Genomic DNA, 15930 nt, shown 5'->3' with positions numbered 1-15930 from the left:
CACTCCTAGGCATGGGGGGGCATGTCTATCTTAGATACATTATTTCCAATAGTTTTACACCGAGTAGAACTTAGCTGGCTATAGCCCTACATCTAAAAAGAACAGCCCCCATACATATTATAAAAAGGGTCCTCACATGTAATAATACAAATCAGAAATGTAGGGAACATCATGGCATAGTTAGTTATTTCAGCAGCAGCAAACACCACTGCAATAAGTATTAGGAAGTTATGATTTTATATATTTGGATGTGAGGGCAATCTGCCTGCAACATCCATTGTCCCATTGATTGCCAGGGTTGATTTGGCTGATCTGGCTAGCTAGGCAAATGCAGTGGCATAGCGTGGGTTGTCAGCACCGGGGGCAAGGCAAGTAATTTGCGCTCCCTAACCCCTAACCTGCCACCACTGCCAGCTTCTTCTTGCTGCTGCCTGGGCTGGTCTGCTGTGGTTCTCTCCCGCGCTCAGCACTGCGCTGGGTGGCCGCTGCACTGTCCCTCCCCCAGATAGTCCCTCACTCTCTCTCCGCACCGCACGCCTGGCACCCACCCCCTCCACAGTGGGCGGCGACCCAGCGGCTCGGATTGGATTCGCACAGCCAGCACTGCAGTGAGAGAGAGTGAGTGAGCCAGGTAGGGGCAGAGAGCTGTGAGTGCGAGCGAGCGCCCCGAGATGTTGCGCCCGGTGCGGCAGGCACCCCCCTGCACCCCCACGCTATGCCACTGGGCAAGTGTCCCCTCCCTCCCTCATCGGTCAATGTGCACCCCCCTGTCAGTACACCTTTGAGCCGATGCCAATGACTGGGCTGTACAACTGGATCTGCCATGACTGGGCTAGGACACTGGAGCACTTCTAGAGACCTTCCACTCCTGGAAAGCAGGTCTAAGTAAACTGGACCCACAACTGTGAGTTGTGAGCACCAAACTCAGCAGAGTATAAACAACACGGAAAAAAACTGTGAAGCAGAACTTCTTTTATTTCTAATAGCTACTGCAAGCTAAAATTCAAGTGCTACTGGCTTGAATGAGTGTTACAGTTCTCACTCAGCCATCTAATCTCTACCTAGATAACACTCAGCCTCCCCACAGTCAGGTTGGAGAGGAAGAAGCAAAAAGCAGTTTCCTCCCCTCCTCTCTAAAAACATCATATCAGGAGATTCTCGCAATGGAAGGGGGTGAAAATAACCACACACACACACACTCAAAGCTGCATGCTCGGTGAAAGAGGATGGCCATCCCAGATAGGAGTGCACTGTTATTTGATCAAGGGCATACAATACTTGAATAGAAATAAAGTGAAAAGAAGGTGTGCTCTTTCCGCCTCGCTACCTCTCTCGCAGAACTAAAACATGGCTAGGGAAAGATTCCATTCACTCCAGAGAAAGGGGAAAATGCCAGTTCTCTATGCGTGTGTCAGATGTACATTCCAAACCTGATAGTGCGCTTCATTCAGCCAGGAATGATTGGAAGAAGCCCAGAGAGAGTTGCACATTCTGACTGGGGACATTGTTCTATGATGAGCGCTTTTAACTGGGTGCCTAGTGAAGTACATGATACAGAGGAGTGATCATTTCACGTTTAGCCAGCCTCTCTCCGCGCCATCAGACCTTACAGTGCAACATCAGAGGGTCCTTAAACATGTATTTCAAAGATTTGCAACAGGACTGTGAAGGGGTTCTGACATTTGCTGTCACTCCCTGCTTTGCTCAGCAGCTAGGACACCACACATAGCTGAGGAGAGGGAGCCATTGTGGTAAATAAGGATGCTGAAACTGTCCTCTGTAAGTAAGGGCAACATTTTAGAGCATTCTAGCTGGATCCTGTCAAGAAGAAATTTTATTGGGGGACTGGGGCATCATGCAGGTATACAAGCAAAAAACAAAACCCCCAGATGCTTTAGAGATAAGTAGGGGGGCATTTGTGAGGGCAAGTGGAAGAGGAGGAGGAAAAAGTGTTAAGTTGTGTTTGAACATATCAAACGACACAGCGATTATTGAAACAGCTCTTTTTTTATTCAGAGACCAGAAGAGAACTGAACTGAAGGGCTCATTCAGCCTGCATATATAGAGCTCCAGTACAACTTTACTCTAGCAACTTTCTAAAACTATCCAATCACTGAATGTCACTTTCGATCCTTCATTTGCATAAGATTCTACGGTATCCCCCTGCTGGCCCAGGGTGAGAATTTCAGTACATAACAAAAAGAGTCAACGCACAAAAGGAATCTGAGTTGTGTCAGCAATGACAATGTGGATGGGAACACTACGGCACGGGGACTATCAGTACAGAGCTAAAAACCAAGACACAGGGATTAGAGGAAGAAAAACAAAGAGGGTTCAGGCAGAAGGGTTGGAATTGAGAAAAGGCCAGGAAAAATTAAAGAGGAGGTGGCGGAGGCTAATGTCTCCCAGGAAGCAGCCTGCGATGCGATTGCGGTTTAGGAAATGTGTCAGAAGGAAATGATTCTCTGTCTTAGATGAATTTCAGAAGAACCAGAGGAAGATATAAGGTCCGAATTGATTAAGGAGTTGTCTAATTAGATAGAGGTACAGGAAGAACTGATGGAAAACTCTATTGATTAAATCTTCTGAATTAAATCAAGCTTTGCAAAGGTGAAAAAAAGTTACCAGGAGACTGTCTGGTAAATTTCAATTTACGCCAAATCAGAGACCAAATATTACAAACGAACTATCAGAATAGATTACAGATAGGAGAGAAAAATAAAATTAATCTAAAATAAATTGCCTTCCAACTGCTAAAAATCCCAAGCTAATTCCAATTTTTTGACAGATGCTCTAAGAAATAAGCAAATTCCATATAGATGGGAATTCCTGAAGGGAGTTTCTTTTACATATAAAAATAAGAAGCAACGATGCAGAGATATATCTGAAGCATAGAAATTTCAGATGAAAAATTTAATATAAGAATTAGGAAAAAGGGATGCTCGTGACAGGAACAGAAAGGGGGATAGAGGAATTATCTGAGGATAGCACTGATAAACAGGAAGAAGAGGAAGAGTAATAAAGACATTATTAAAGCAGGAATAAAAAAAAATTATTTTTCCTTAAATTAAACCAGAATGGCAGATTAAAAATACTAACTTGGAATGAAAATGGCTTAAATCAAAAAGACAATGTGATTACCTAACAATCCCTCCTCAAGAAGAACCGTTGCACAATTGACTACAAGCGGGATGATTAAGAACGGTGTGGAAATGAATTACTAATCAATGGCTTGGCTTATGGAGATCTGGAAAAGAACGAAAGGCTTTTGGAATGACGCAGTTATAAAAAGGGAGTCGCCATGTTGGCAGGCTTTGTTGCAGGATTGATGATCAAGGGGGAGGAAGCCATGGCTTTGTTATTATTTTGGACTGCTGGCAGAACCCTCTGAGAAGATCGAGAAGGGAGTGACAGGCCTGCGAAGATTAATGAGCAGACGGTAAGATTGTTTTTTCTATGGAAGTGATGAAATGCATCTGCCGTCTGAATATGACGCTTGGATGAATGGAAAAACCCACACAGGATTATAAAAATGCTTGTTTTCAACTCGCTTGTGGAGACTATCAGAGGTCACAAAGAGAAAGGAAAAATATACGAAAACAACAAGAAGAGATGAGGAAAACAACAAAGAGAGGATTGGACAGAATTGTGAACATTATTTGGACAGAACTCTGAACATCAAAGCAGCAGCAATAAGATGATCGGATCCCTTTCGAAGCTCGAAATATGGGTACCCCCAACAGAAATTTAAAATTTGGCTCTGTAATTTGGAATTAACGTGATTTGATTGGTTTGTTAATAAATATTATTTTTAAAAAAATAAATAAATAGAAAAATACAAGGAACATTGGAGATGAGAATACTTCTTGTTTTTTCAAAATAAAACCCCAGAAACCTTGAGATTTTGATTTTTAAAAATTGGGCATTTTGAAATCTGAAAACAATGGATGTGACCCATATTTGCATTCATTTGTATAATCAAATAATATAAGGGTTGAGACAAGGTGGCATTAGCAATTAAGGATATGTGCTTCCAACAAAGGCATCCATCCAGGGACTGTAATAATCTATAGTGAAATATAAACTCTTGAATGAGATTACACTCTTCCCCCATGGGTTTAATTATTGAAAGAAAAACTTTGTGAGATTTCTAGGCATTTGGGCAGAACCCTGATGTTTGCTGTCACTCCCTGCTTTGCTCAGCAGCTGAGACACCACACACAGCTGAGGAGAGGGAGCCAGAAGTGTGGTAAATAAGGATACTGAGACTGTCCTCTGTAAGTAAGGGCAGCGTTTTAGAGCATTCTGGCTGGATCCTGGAAAGAAGAACTTTTCTGGGGGGACTGGGGCATCGTGAAGGTATACAGGCAAAAAAACAAACCCTGGATGGTTTAGAGATAAGTAGGGGGACATTTGTGAGGGAAAGGGGAAGGGGAGGAGGAAAAAGAATCAACCCACAAAAGGAATCTGAGTTGTGTCAGAAATGAAAATGTGGATGGGAAAGAGGAAGAGTTGTTAGACAGGTTGAGGATTGCCATTGTGTGGACAGGCGGAGTCCCCCAAAACCCTAGGCGGCCCCCGTGTGGAATAACGACTCAAGACAATGTGCTATGGGATTAAAATTGGTCACAACTTTATTATGTTTCAGGCATTGGATGATAATCCCTCCCAGTCCCCCGCCGGGGATCTGGGGAACATTAGGGTTATCCAGAGGGGGGGGGGATGGTCTGGCTCTGGAGAACATATGTTCAAGCAGTTACGCCACCGTCGCAGGGGAGAGCAATTACGCCCTCTCGGCGTATGGCCAAAGCCTCCCCTCAAACAATCCCTTTAACAGGGAACCCTAGCATCGCCTTCACAAAGAGAAGGGGGCGTGCGTCACCGCTAAACCCCCACCCCCATTTAGAGAAGGTAGACTAAAGGATTCTGCCCAAGGCCTTTAAATTAACAGTTACCACGGTTAGAGAATATGGTGGATTTGAGTTTATTACTGCATTTCTGAATGTGTCTCTTTATTCAGCATATTGGGTCACAGTGCAAAAAGGATATGAGCGTTGCATCCATCCTGTTTTGAATGTAATCCATTCATTAGCGTGCCTGCAATCTGAAGCCTGCAGAACTGCCATGGAATCAGTTTCAAGAAGCTCCCTTCCAATCCGAACCAAGTTACATGTACATTTTACATTCTAACTCATTGTGGGAGGCTCTGTGTTATTTTTAATTAGTTTATAGCATTATTGTTTTTCTCATGACTGTTTCAGAGCCAAAATAATTGCTGAATCATGGCAAACATTGCAGAGGAACGCCTGGTATCTGCCAGCTCAATGCTATCCAATTCCATGTCTGCGCAATGTGCATATGTATTCAGTGTCTCTTCTTGTTGTTGCTGTTGGGGAGAGATGGGGACTACCACTAGCTCTTGAGGGAGCTGGAAGATAAAAGAGATGATCAGAGAAGCCTCCTTCTTTTTCTTTTTTCTCAGACATTCAAGATAAAAAATCCCAACTGCCTATATTAACAAGAACATTGAAAACCTAGGGGAACGGACAAATCTACCATCTTCTTTGTAGCTGTTACTGTGTGTGTGTAATTATGATCTCTTAGAAATAATTTATATGGAAAACGTATACCAGGCTAAACATTAGCAGATATCAAGAGAGGCATATATCAAGCAAAGTACAAGGAACATTGCAGATGAGAATACGTATTGTTTTTGGAAATGAAACCCCAGAAACTTTGAGATTATGATTAAAAAACTGGGCATTTTAAAATCTGAAAAAAAATGGATGTCACCAGTGCTTTTCCCCCTAAAACAATGTCAAACGCTACTCTTGTTTTCCTAATCATATTTAAATATTGCCCCTCTATGAGGCCAAACGTAGACCTTAAACACAAATTGTATAGGGGGTGTGTGTTCCCCTGCGTCCCCCCAGAAAATAAACACTGGGTGTGACCCATATTTGCGTCCTTTTCTGTAATCAAATAACATAAGGGTTGAGACAAGGTGCCATTAGTAATTAAGGATATGTGCTTCCAACAAAGGCATCCAACCCGGGACTATAATAATCTACAATGAAATATGAACTCTTGAATGAGATTACACTCTTCCCCCGCGGGGTTAATCATTGAAAGAAAAATGTTTGTGAGATTTCTAGGCATTTGTGCCAAGTGCCCATTAGGAAAGAGCAATGCTGACTCAAGGCGTGGAAGCCAAAAGCAAACGGTATAAATGCTCCAGACATTTCTGTCTTCCTCACCAGAGTCTTCCAGCTTCCCTTGACTTCGGTTGCTCAGCCTTTCCAGCTCGTGGTAAGTTGTCTTTAAATCAAAGCTTTAATTGGAAAAGGGCACAGAGGCATTCTGTGACTCTGGAGGAGATTCGCTAGGGAATGTGTTTTGAAAACTTAAGGAAAAGCTAAAGCTATTTTTTTGTCATCTGCATACTACCCCTGCTTTTTCCTGAGGGACTAATTGCCGTCATTAACAGCCGTCAATAGGTTTACCATACCAATTCTGTCAATCACCCATCTCCTACTACCTTCCTGAGAAATGTCCACCCTATATATCTTCTTTATTCTTCGGTAAACACTCATAACCTTGTAAGATTGCCTTCCACAAACATGGTTTTAATAACGAGTCCCTAAGTGACTGTGGAGGCCAATTCTGGATCCACACATCCTTCCACAGTGAGGACATTGGTTTCTGGGCAGGATATGATCACGGTGTGGATTTGCCAAGGGTGCCTTCCTCATAGCACATTTCTCCCTTGAGTCCTGAGTATGAGTGTCTTCAGAGCCCATGACACCTTTGGCAAAGGCTGTTCTCCAACTGGAGCACTCGCAGGCCAGTTGTCAGTGTTTATACTACATTTTTAAAGATTTGCCTTTAGACAGACTATAAGCGTCTTTTGTTGACCACCAGCATTACACTTTCCATTTCTATATTTAAGTTCAGAATACAGTAGTTGCTTTGGAAGAGGATCATCAGGCATCCGCACAACACGACCAGTCCAATGAAGTTGATGTTGAAGAATCATTGCTTCAACACTGGTGATCTTTGCTTCTTCCAGTACACTGATCTTAGTTTGCCTGTCTTGCCGAATGATGTGTAAATTTTTTCGAAGACACTGTTAAGGTTTGGTGACTTTTGTTTCAGAGTATCTGAAGAAGTGTGCATGCACACAAAAGCTTATACCCAGAACAAACTTAGATGGTCTCTAAGGTGCTACTAGACATTTTTTTATTTTATTTTTGAGGAGCAGGGTAATTAGAAAGTTGCAGGCTTTCACATTTGCCTGATAGATTTGGTGTGAATCGCAGTGGAAACATGAAAATACTTACATAGCTGGAATAGTGTAATGGATTTTTTTTTGCCTGAGTGGACTGTCTAATCCAGGGACACAAAGTGCATTATGAGGAATGAAGATTCACTCTATTCACATACTAAGGGTAATACAGAAGCCGAACATCCAATGGGGCTTCTGTGGCTTCCGATCGGCTGCAGGAGCTTCCTGCATTCCATCAGAGCCGCGCTTTGGTTTCTGAATGTTTCTGAAGTCGAACGGACTTCCGGAATGGATTCTGTTCGACTTCTGAGCTACGATTGTACAGGATAATTTTTTTATCTGACTAAGCCTTTAACAAAGTAACCAAGGACCACCTAAAGTCACTCTCTGAATTTGTATACCCCCCTCCTCAAATTTTTAGTTTTGACTCACCTCATGCTGTTGCCATGCAGTTGTGTGAGGAACGAAGACCTCATTCTCCCCACAAAAAGGGAGGAAAAGTTGGGAGGATGAGGGTTTTTTGTGTGCCTGTATATCGCCTTGCTAAAAATCTATCTGCTTGTTATATCTTACTATTTACTGTGATGTAACTGGACACCACTTTCAGAAAAGAGTACTCATAGTATTTATTAATGCAAAATTTGTAATTAAACAGAATCCGAGTAGACATTAGTGTACACCATCTTAAACACTTTCATGTTATTTTTTCCAGATTCACACCAGTTGTTCTACAATGACTACAGCTGCAATGACACCCATTATGAAATGCAGCATGCCTATTGAAGTATTAACAGAGGCAGCCGACGGAACACTTAGGCCGATGACAGTGTGGGTGGAGATGGAGATTGATGTTATGAAACGGGGAACAAACACGACTCTCCCCAACCCCACCCCTGCCCAGATAACTCAGGCTAGCATGCTTGCTCCTTCATCAGCAATGCAGCTGCCTTCACTGATGCACCCAAATTCTTTTGCTTACAATCTCCCTTCTCATCCAGTGACAGTTCCTATACTGAGACCAAGATGAGCTTGTCTCTCTTTCGAATGGGATTCTGATCCACCACAGGAACGGGGTGTGGGGAATGGTACCTGAAATGCACACCATGGATCAACGTCTAATGGCCATTTGTCATGGATGCTGTAGTTGAGATTCCTGCATTGCAGAGGGTTGGACTTGATGGCCCTTGTGGTCCCTTCCAACTCGACAATTCTATGATTGTATGGTGTCAGGAATGCTGAGCCTCCACTATCCAGACAAACCAGAATGGATTGGATCAAAAGGTTGCTCAGCATTTCTGACACTCTCGCCTACACATCCCTGATCAATGCTTCTTTGAGCTTTCCTTCTATCTCTCTTTAGCACATCCTTTCTGTTTCCTTTCTATCACTCATTGATGGCACTCTTAATATGCTTCAGGCCTGCAAGAGTTCTGATGCTTCCAGTTCCCTGAGAATCTCTTTCTTCCCCTGTGTTCCTTTGCCTTGTGTCAATTATAAATTCATCTGTCACTTTGTCATTTAACTCTTTTGTGGCTGAAAGGATTGTTGACCTATTTGAAGCCACTCACCTAAGAAATGCTTTCATGATCTCCTCTTTCCACTACAATAAACGCTATCTATCTGCATCATAATTATATTTTTGGTTCTGTTCATTTTGCACTTATTTTACTCATTCCTAGGTTTCACTCCTAGGCATGGGGGGGGCATATCTATCTTAGATACATTATTTCCAATAGGTCTACACTGAGTAGAACTTAGCTGGCTACAGTCCTACATCTAAAAAGAACAGCCCCCATACATATTATAAAAAAGGTCCTCACATGTTATAATACAAATCAGAAATGTAGGGAAGATAATGCCATAGTTAGTTGGTTATTTCAGCAGCAGCAGACACCACTGCAATATGTATTAGGTAGTTATGATTTTATATATTTGGATGTGAGGGCAATCTGGCTGCAACATCCATTGTCCCGTTGATTGCCAGGGTTGATTCGGCTGATCTGGCCAGCTAGGCAAGTGCAGCGGCGTAGCGTGGGTTGTCAGCACCGGGGGCAAGGCAGGTAATTTGTGCCCCCTAATCCGGGGCAAGGCAAGGAATTTGTGCCCCTAACCCCTAACCTGCCGCCGCTGGCAGCTTCTTCTTGCTGCTGCCTGGTCTGGTCTGGTATGGTTCTCTCCCGCGCTCAGCGCTGCGCTGGGCGGCTACTGCACTGTCCCTCCTCCAGATAGTCCCTCGCTCTCTCTCCGCACCGCACACCTGGCACCCACCCCCTCCACAGTGGGCAGCGACCCAGCGGCTCAGATCGGATTCGCACAGGCAGCACTGCAGTGAGAGAGAGTGAGTGAGCCAGGTAGGGGCAGAGAGCTGCGAGTGCGAGCGAGCGCCCCGAGATGTTGCGCCCGGTGCGGCAGGCACCCCCCTGCACCCCCACGCTACAGCTCTTGACATTGTTGTCAGTGTTTATACTACATTTTTAAAGATTTGCCTTTAGACAGACTATAAGCGTCTTTTGTTGACCACCAGCATTACACTTTCCATTTCTATATTTAAGTTCTATATTTAAGCTCTTTTTTTATTCAGAGACCAGAAGAGAACTGAACTGAAGGGCTCAGTCAGCCTGCATATATAGAGCTCCAGTACAACGTTACTCTAGCAACTTTCTAAAACTATCCAATCACTGAACGTCACTTTCGATCCTTCATTTGCATAAGATTCTACGGTATCCCCCTGCTGCCCCAGGGTGAGAATTTCAGTACATAACAAAAAGAGTCAACCCACAAAAGGAATCTGAGTTGTGTCAGCAATGATAATGTGGATGGGAACACTACTGCACAGGTACTAACAGTACAGGAGCTAAAATCCAAGACACAGGGATTAGAGGAAGAAAAACAAAGAGGGTTCAGGCAGAAGGGTTGGAATTGAGAAAAGGCCAGTAAAAATTAAAGAGGAGGTGGCGGAGGCTAATGTCTCTCAGGAAGCAGCCTGCAATGCGATTGCGGTTTTGGAAATGTGTCAGAAGGAAATGATTCTCTGTCTTAGATGAATTTCAGTAGAACCAGAGGAAGATATAAGGTCCAAATTGATTAAGGAGTTGTCTAATTAGATAGAGGTACAGGAAGAACTGATGGAAAACTCATTTGATTAAATCTTCTGAATTAAATCAAAGCTTTGCAAAGGTGAAAAAAAGTTACCAGGAGACTGTCTGATGATTTTTAATTTACGCCAAATCAGAGACCAAATATTACAAACGAACTATCAGAATAGATTACAGATAGGAGAGAAAAATAAAATTAATCTAAAATAAATTCCCTTCCAACTGCTAAAAAAACCAAGCTAATTCCAATTTTTTGACAGATGCTCTAAGAAATCAGCAAATTCCATATAGATGGGAATTCCTGAAGGAAGTTTCTTTTACATATAAAAATAAGAAACAACAATGCAGGGATATATCTGAAGCGTAGAAATTTCAGATGAATAATTTAATATAAGAATTAGGAAAAGGCATGCTCGTGACAGGAACAGAAAGGGGGGAAGAGGAATTATCTGAGGATAGCACTGATAAACAGGAGGAAGAGGAAGAGAAATAAAGAAGGAATAAAAAAAAAATATTTTTCCTTAAATAAAACCAGAATGGCAGATTAAAAATACTAACTTGGAATGAAAATGGCTTAAATAGAAAAATACAATGTGATTACCTAACAATCCCTCCCCAATAAGAACCGTTGCACAATTTACTACAAGCGGGATGATTAAGAACGGTGTGGAAATGAATTACTAACCAATGGCTTGGCTTATGGAGATCTGGAAAAGAATGAAAGGCTTTTGGAATGACGCAGTTATAAAAAGAGAGTCGCCATGTTGGCAGGCTTTGTTGCAGGATTGATGATCAAGGGGGAGGAAGCCATGGCTTTGTTATTATTTTGGACTGCTGGCAGAACCCTCTGAGAAGATCAAGAAGGGAGTGACAGGCCTGCGAAGATTAATGAGCAGACGGTAAGATTGTTTTTTCTATGGGAGTGATGAAATGCATCTGCCGTCTGAATATGACGCTTGGATGAATGGAAAAACCCACACAGGATTATAAAAATGCTTGTTTTCAACTCGCTTGTGGAGACTATCAGAGGTCACAAAGAGAAAGGAAAAATATACGAAAACAACAAGAAGAGATGAGGAAAACAACAAAGAGAGGATTGGACAGAATTGTGAACATTATTTGAACAGAACTGTGAACATCAAAGCAGCAGCAATAAGATGATCGGATCCCTTTCGAAGCTCGAAATATGGGTACCCCCAACAAAAATTTAAAATTTGGCTCTGTAATTTGGAATTAATGTGATTTGATTGGTTTGTTAATAAAAAATATTTTTTAAAAAATAAATAAATAGAAAAATACAAGGAACATTGGAGATGAGAATACTTGAAAACAATGGATGTGACCCATATTTGCATTCATTTGTATAATCAAATAATATAAGGGTTGAGACAAGGTGGCATTAGTAATTAAGGATATGTGCTTCCAACAAAGGCATCCAGCCAGGGACTATAAGAATCTATAGTGAAATATAAACACTTGAATGAGATTGCACTCTTCCCCCATGGGTTTAATTATTGAAAGAAAAACTTTGTGAGCTTTCTAGGCATTTCGGCAGAACCCTGACATTTGCTGTCACTCCCTGCTTTGCTCAGCAACTGAAACACCACACACAGCTGGGGAGAGGGAGCCAGAAGTGTGGTCAATAAGGATGCTGAGACTGTCCTCTGTAAGTAAGGGCAGCGTTTTAGAGCATTCTGGCTTGATCCTGGAAAGAAGAACTTTTCTGGGGGGACTGGGGCATCGTGAAGGTATACAGGCAAAAAAACAAACCCAGGATAGTTTAGAGATAAGTAGGGGGACATTTGTAAGGGAAAGTGGAAGAGGAGGAGGAAAAAGAATCAACCCGCAAAAGGAATCTGAGTTGTGTCAGCAATGACAAAGTGGATAGGAAAGAGGAAGAGTTGTTAGACAGGTTGAGGATTGCCATTGTTTGGACAGGCGGAGTCCCCCAAAACCCTAGGCGGCCCGCATGTGGAATAACAACTCAAGACAATGTGCTATGGGATTAAACTTGGCCACAACTTTATTATGTTTCAGATGTGGGTAGACCTTGGCTCAGGCATTGGATGATAATCCCTCCCAGTCCCCCGCCAGGGATCTGGGGAACATCAGGGTTATCCAGAGTGGGGGGGGGATGGGCTGGCTCTGGAGAACATATGTTCAAGCAGTTACGCCACCGTCGCAGGGGAGAGCAATTACGCCCTCTCGGCGTACGGCCAAAGCCTCCCCTCAAACAATCCCTTTAACAGGGAACCCTAGTATCGCCTTCACAAAGAGAAAGGGGCGTGAGTCACCGCTACACCCCCATCCCCATTTAGAGAAGATAGACTAAAGGATTCTGCCCAAGGCCTTTATATTAACAGTTACCACGGTTAGAGAATATGGTGGATTGGAGTTTATTACGCCGTTTCTGAATGTGTCTCTTTATTCAGCATATTGGGTCACAGTGCAAAAAGGATATGAGCGTTGCATCCATCCTGTTTTGAATGTAATCCATTCATTAGCGTGCCTGCAATCTGAAGCCTGCAGAACTGCCATGGAATCTGTTTCAAGAAGCTCCCTTCCAATCCGAACCAAGTTACATGTGCATTTTACATTCTACCTCATTGTGGGAGGCTCTGTGTTATTTTTAATTAGTTTGTAGCATTATTGTTTTTCTCATGACTGTTTCAGAGCCAAAAGAATTGCTGAATCATGGCAAACATTGCAGAGGAACGCCTGGTATCTGCCAGCTCAATGCTATCCAATTCCATGTCTGCGCAATGTGCATATGTATTCAGTGTCTCTTCTTGTTGTTGCTGTTGGGGAGAGATGGGGACTACCACTAGCTCTTGAGGGAGCTGGAAGATAAAAGAGATGATCAGAGAAGCCTCCTTCTTTTTCTTTTTTCTCAGACATTCAAGATAAAAAATCCCAACTGCCTATATTAACAAGAACATTGAAAACCTAGGGGAACGGACAAATCTACCATCTTCTTTGTAGCTGTTACTGTGTGTGTGTAATTATGATCTCTTAGAAATAATTTATATGGAAAACGTATACCAGGCTAAACATTAGCAGATATCAAGAGAGGCATATATCAAGCAAAGTACAAGGAACATTGCAGATGAGAATACGTATTGTTTTTGGAAATGAAACCCCAGAAACTTTGAGATTATGATTAAAAAACTGGGCATTTTAAAATCTGAAAAAAAATGGATGTCACCAGTGCTTTCCCCCCTAAAACAATGTCAAACGCTACTCTTGTTTTCCTAATCATATTTAAATATTGCCCCTCTATGAGGCCAAACGTAGACCTTAAACACAAATTGTATAGGGGGGTGTGTTCCCCTGCGTCCCCCCAGAAAATAAACACTGGGTGTGACCCATATTTGCGTCCTTTTCTGTAATCAAATAACATAAGGGTTGAGACAAGGTGCCATTAGTAATTAAGGATATGTGCTTCCAACAAAGGCATCCAACCCGGGACTATAATAATCTACAATGAAATATGAACTCTTGAATGAGATTACACTCTTCCCCCGCGGGGTTAATCATTGAAAGAAAAATGTTTGTGAGATTTCTAGGCATTTGTGCCAAGTGCCCATTAGGAAAGAGCAATGCTGACTCAAGGCGTGGAAGCCAAAAGCAAACGGTATAAATGCTCCAGACATTTCTGTCTTCCTCACCAGAGTCTTCCAGCTTCCCTTGACTTCGGTTGCTCAGCCTTTCCAGCTCGTGGTAAGTTGTCTTTAAATCAAAGCTTTAATAGGAAAAGGGCACAGAGGCATTCTGTGACTCTGGAGGAGATTCGCTAGGGAATGTGTTTTGAAAACTTAAGGAAAAGCTAAAGCTATTTTTTTGTCATCTGCATACTACCCCTGCTTTTTCCTGAGGGACTAATTGCCGTCATTAACAGCCGTCAATAGGTTTACCATACCAATTCTGTCAATCACCCATCTCCTACTACCTTCCTGAGAAATGTCCACCCTATATATCTTCTTTATTCTTCGGTAAACACTCATAACCTTGTAAGATTGCCTTCCACAAACATGGTTTTAATAACGAGTCTCTAAGTGACTGTGGAGGCCAATTCTGGATCCACACATCCTTCCACAGTGAGGACATTGGTTTCTGGGCAGGATATGATCACGGTGTGGATTTGCCAAGGGTCCCTTCCTCATAGCACGTTTCTTCCTTGAGTCCTTAGTATGAGTGTCTTCAGAGCCCGTGACACCTTTTGTAAAGGCTGTTCTCCAACTGGAGCACTCGCACGCCAGTGTTTCCTAGTTGTCAGTGTTTATACTACATTTTTTAAAATTTGCCTTGAGACAGTCTATAAACTTCTTTTGTTGACCATCAGCATTACACTTTCCATTTTTAAGTTCAGAATACAGTAGTTGCTTTGGAAGAGGATCATCCGGCATCCGCACAACATGACCAGTCCAATGAAGTTGATGTTGAAGAATCATTGCTTCAACACTGGTGATCTTTCCTTCTTCCAGTACACTGATATTAGTTCGCCTGTCTTCCCAAGTGATGTGTAAAAATTTTCTCAGACACCGTTAAGGTCTGGTGACTTCTGTTTCAAAGTATCTGAAGAAGTGTGCATGCACACAAAAGCTTATACCCAGAACAAACTTAGTTGGTCTCTAAGGTGCTACTAGACTTTTTTTTTTTTTTTTTTTTTTTTGAGGAGCAGGGTAATTAGAAAGTTGCAGACTTTCTCATTTGCCTCATAGATTTGCTGTGAATTGCAGTGGAAACATGAAAATACTTACATAGCTGGAATATTGTAATGGATTTGTTTTTGCCTGAGTGGATTCTCTAATCCAGGGACACAAAGTGCATTATGAGGAATGAGGATTCACTCTATTCACATACTAAGGGTAATACAGTTGTACCTTGGTTTTCGAACAGCATAGTTCTCAAACTCTTTGGTTCCCGAACGCCACAGATCCAGAAGTGACTGTCCCAGTTTGCGAACTATTTTTGGAAGCCGAACATCCAATGGGGCTTCTGTGGCTTCCGATTGGCTGCAGGAGCATCCTGCATTCCATCAGAAGATGCGCTTTGGTTTCTGAATGTTTCTGAAGTCGAACGGACTTCCGGAATGGATTCTGTTCGACTTCTGAGATATGACTGTACAGGAGAGTTTTTTTATCTGACTAAGCCTTTAACAATGTAACCAAGGACCACCTAAGGTCACTCTTTGAATTTGTATACCCCCCTCCTCAGATTTGTAGTTTTGACTTGCCTCTTGCTGTTGCCATGCAGGTGTGTGAGTAACGAAGACCTCATTCTCCCCACAAAAAGGGAGGAAAAGTTGGGAGGATGAGGGAATTTCTTGGTTTTTTTGTGCCTGTATATCACCTTGCTAAAAGTCTATCTGCTTGCTATATTTTACTATTAACTGTGATGTAACTGGACACCACTTTCAGAAAAGATTGCTCATAGTATTTATTGATGCAAAATTTGTAATTAAAACAGAATCCGAGTAGACATTAGTGTACACCATCTTAAACACTTTCATGTTATTTCTCCCCAGATTCACACCAGTTGTTCTACGAT

The 15930-nt window shown here is 42.3% G+C and overlaps 2 long non-coding RNA genes across 2 annotated transcripts in view; one reads left to right on the top strand and one right to left on the bottom strand.

Annotated features, from left to right (window-relative positions):
• Positions 1–15930, bottom strand: part of LOC310694388 — a 123374-nt gene that overhangs the window by 34486 nt on the left and 72958 nt on the right. The gene's annotated exons all lie outside the window — the stretch shown is intronic.
• On the top strand, positions 6209–8916 carry LOC310694091. Its single transcript, XR_014519532.1, has 2 exons — positions 6209–6309; positions 7998–8916. It is a non-coding gene; the product is annotated as an uncharacterized lncRNA (long non-coding RNA).

The sequence above is a fragment of the Podarcis liolepis genome (genome assembly GCF_965112155.1).
Source record: "Podarcis liolepis genome assembly, chromosome: 15".
Taxonomy (NCBI): Eukaryota; Metazoa; Chordata; class Lepidosauria; order Squamata; family Lacertidae; genus Podarcis; species Podarcis liolepis.
Note: the sequence above shows the minus strand (reverse complement) of the source record. Positions and strands in the feature narration are given on the sequence as shown.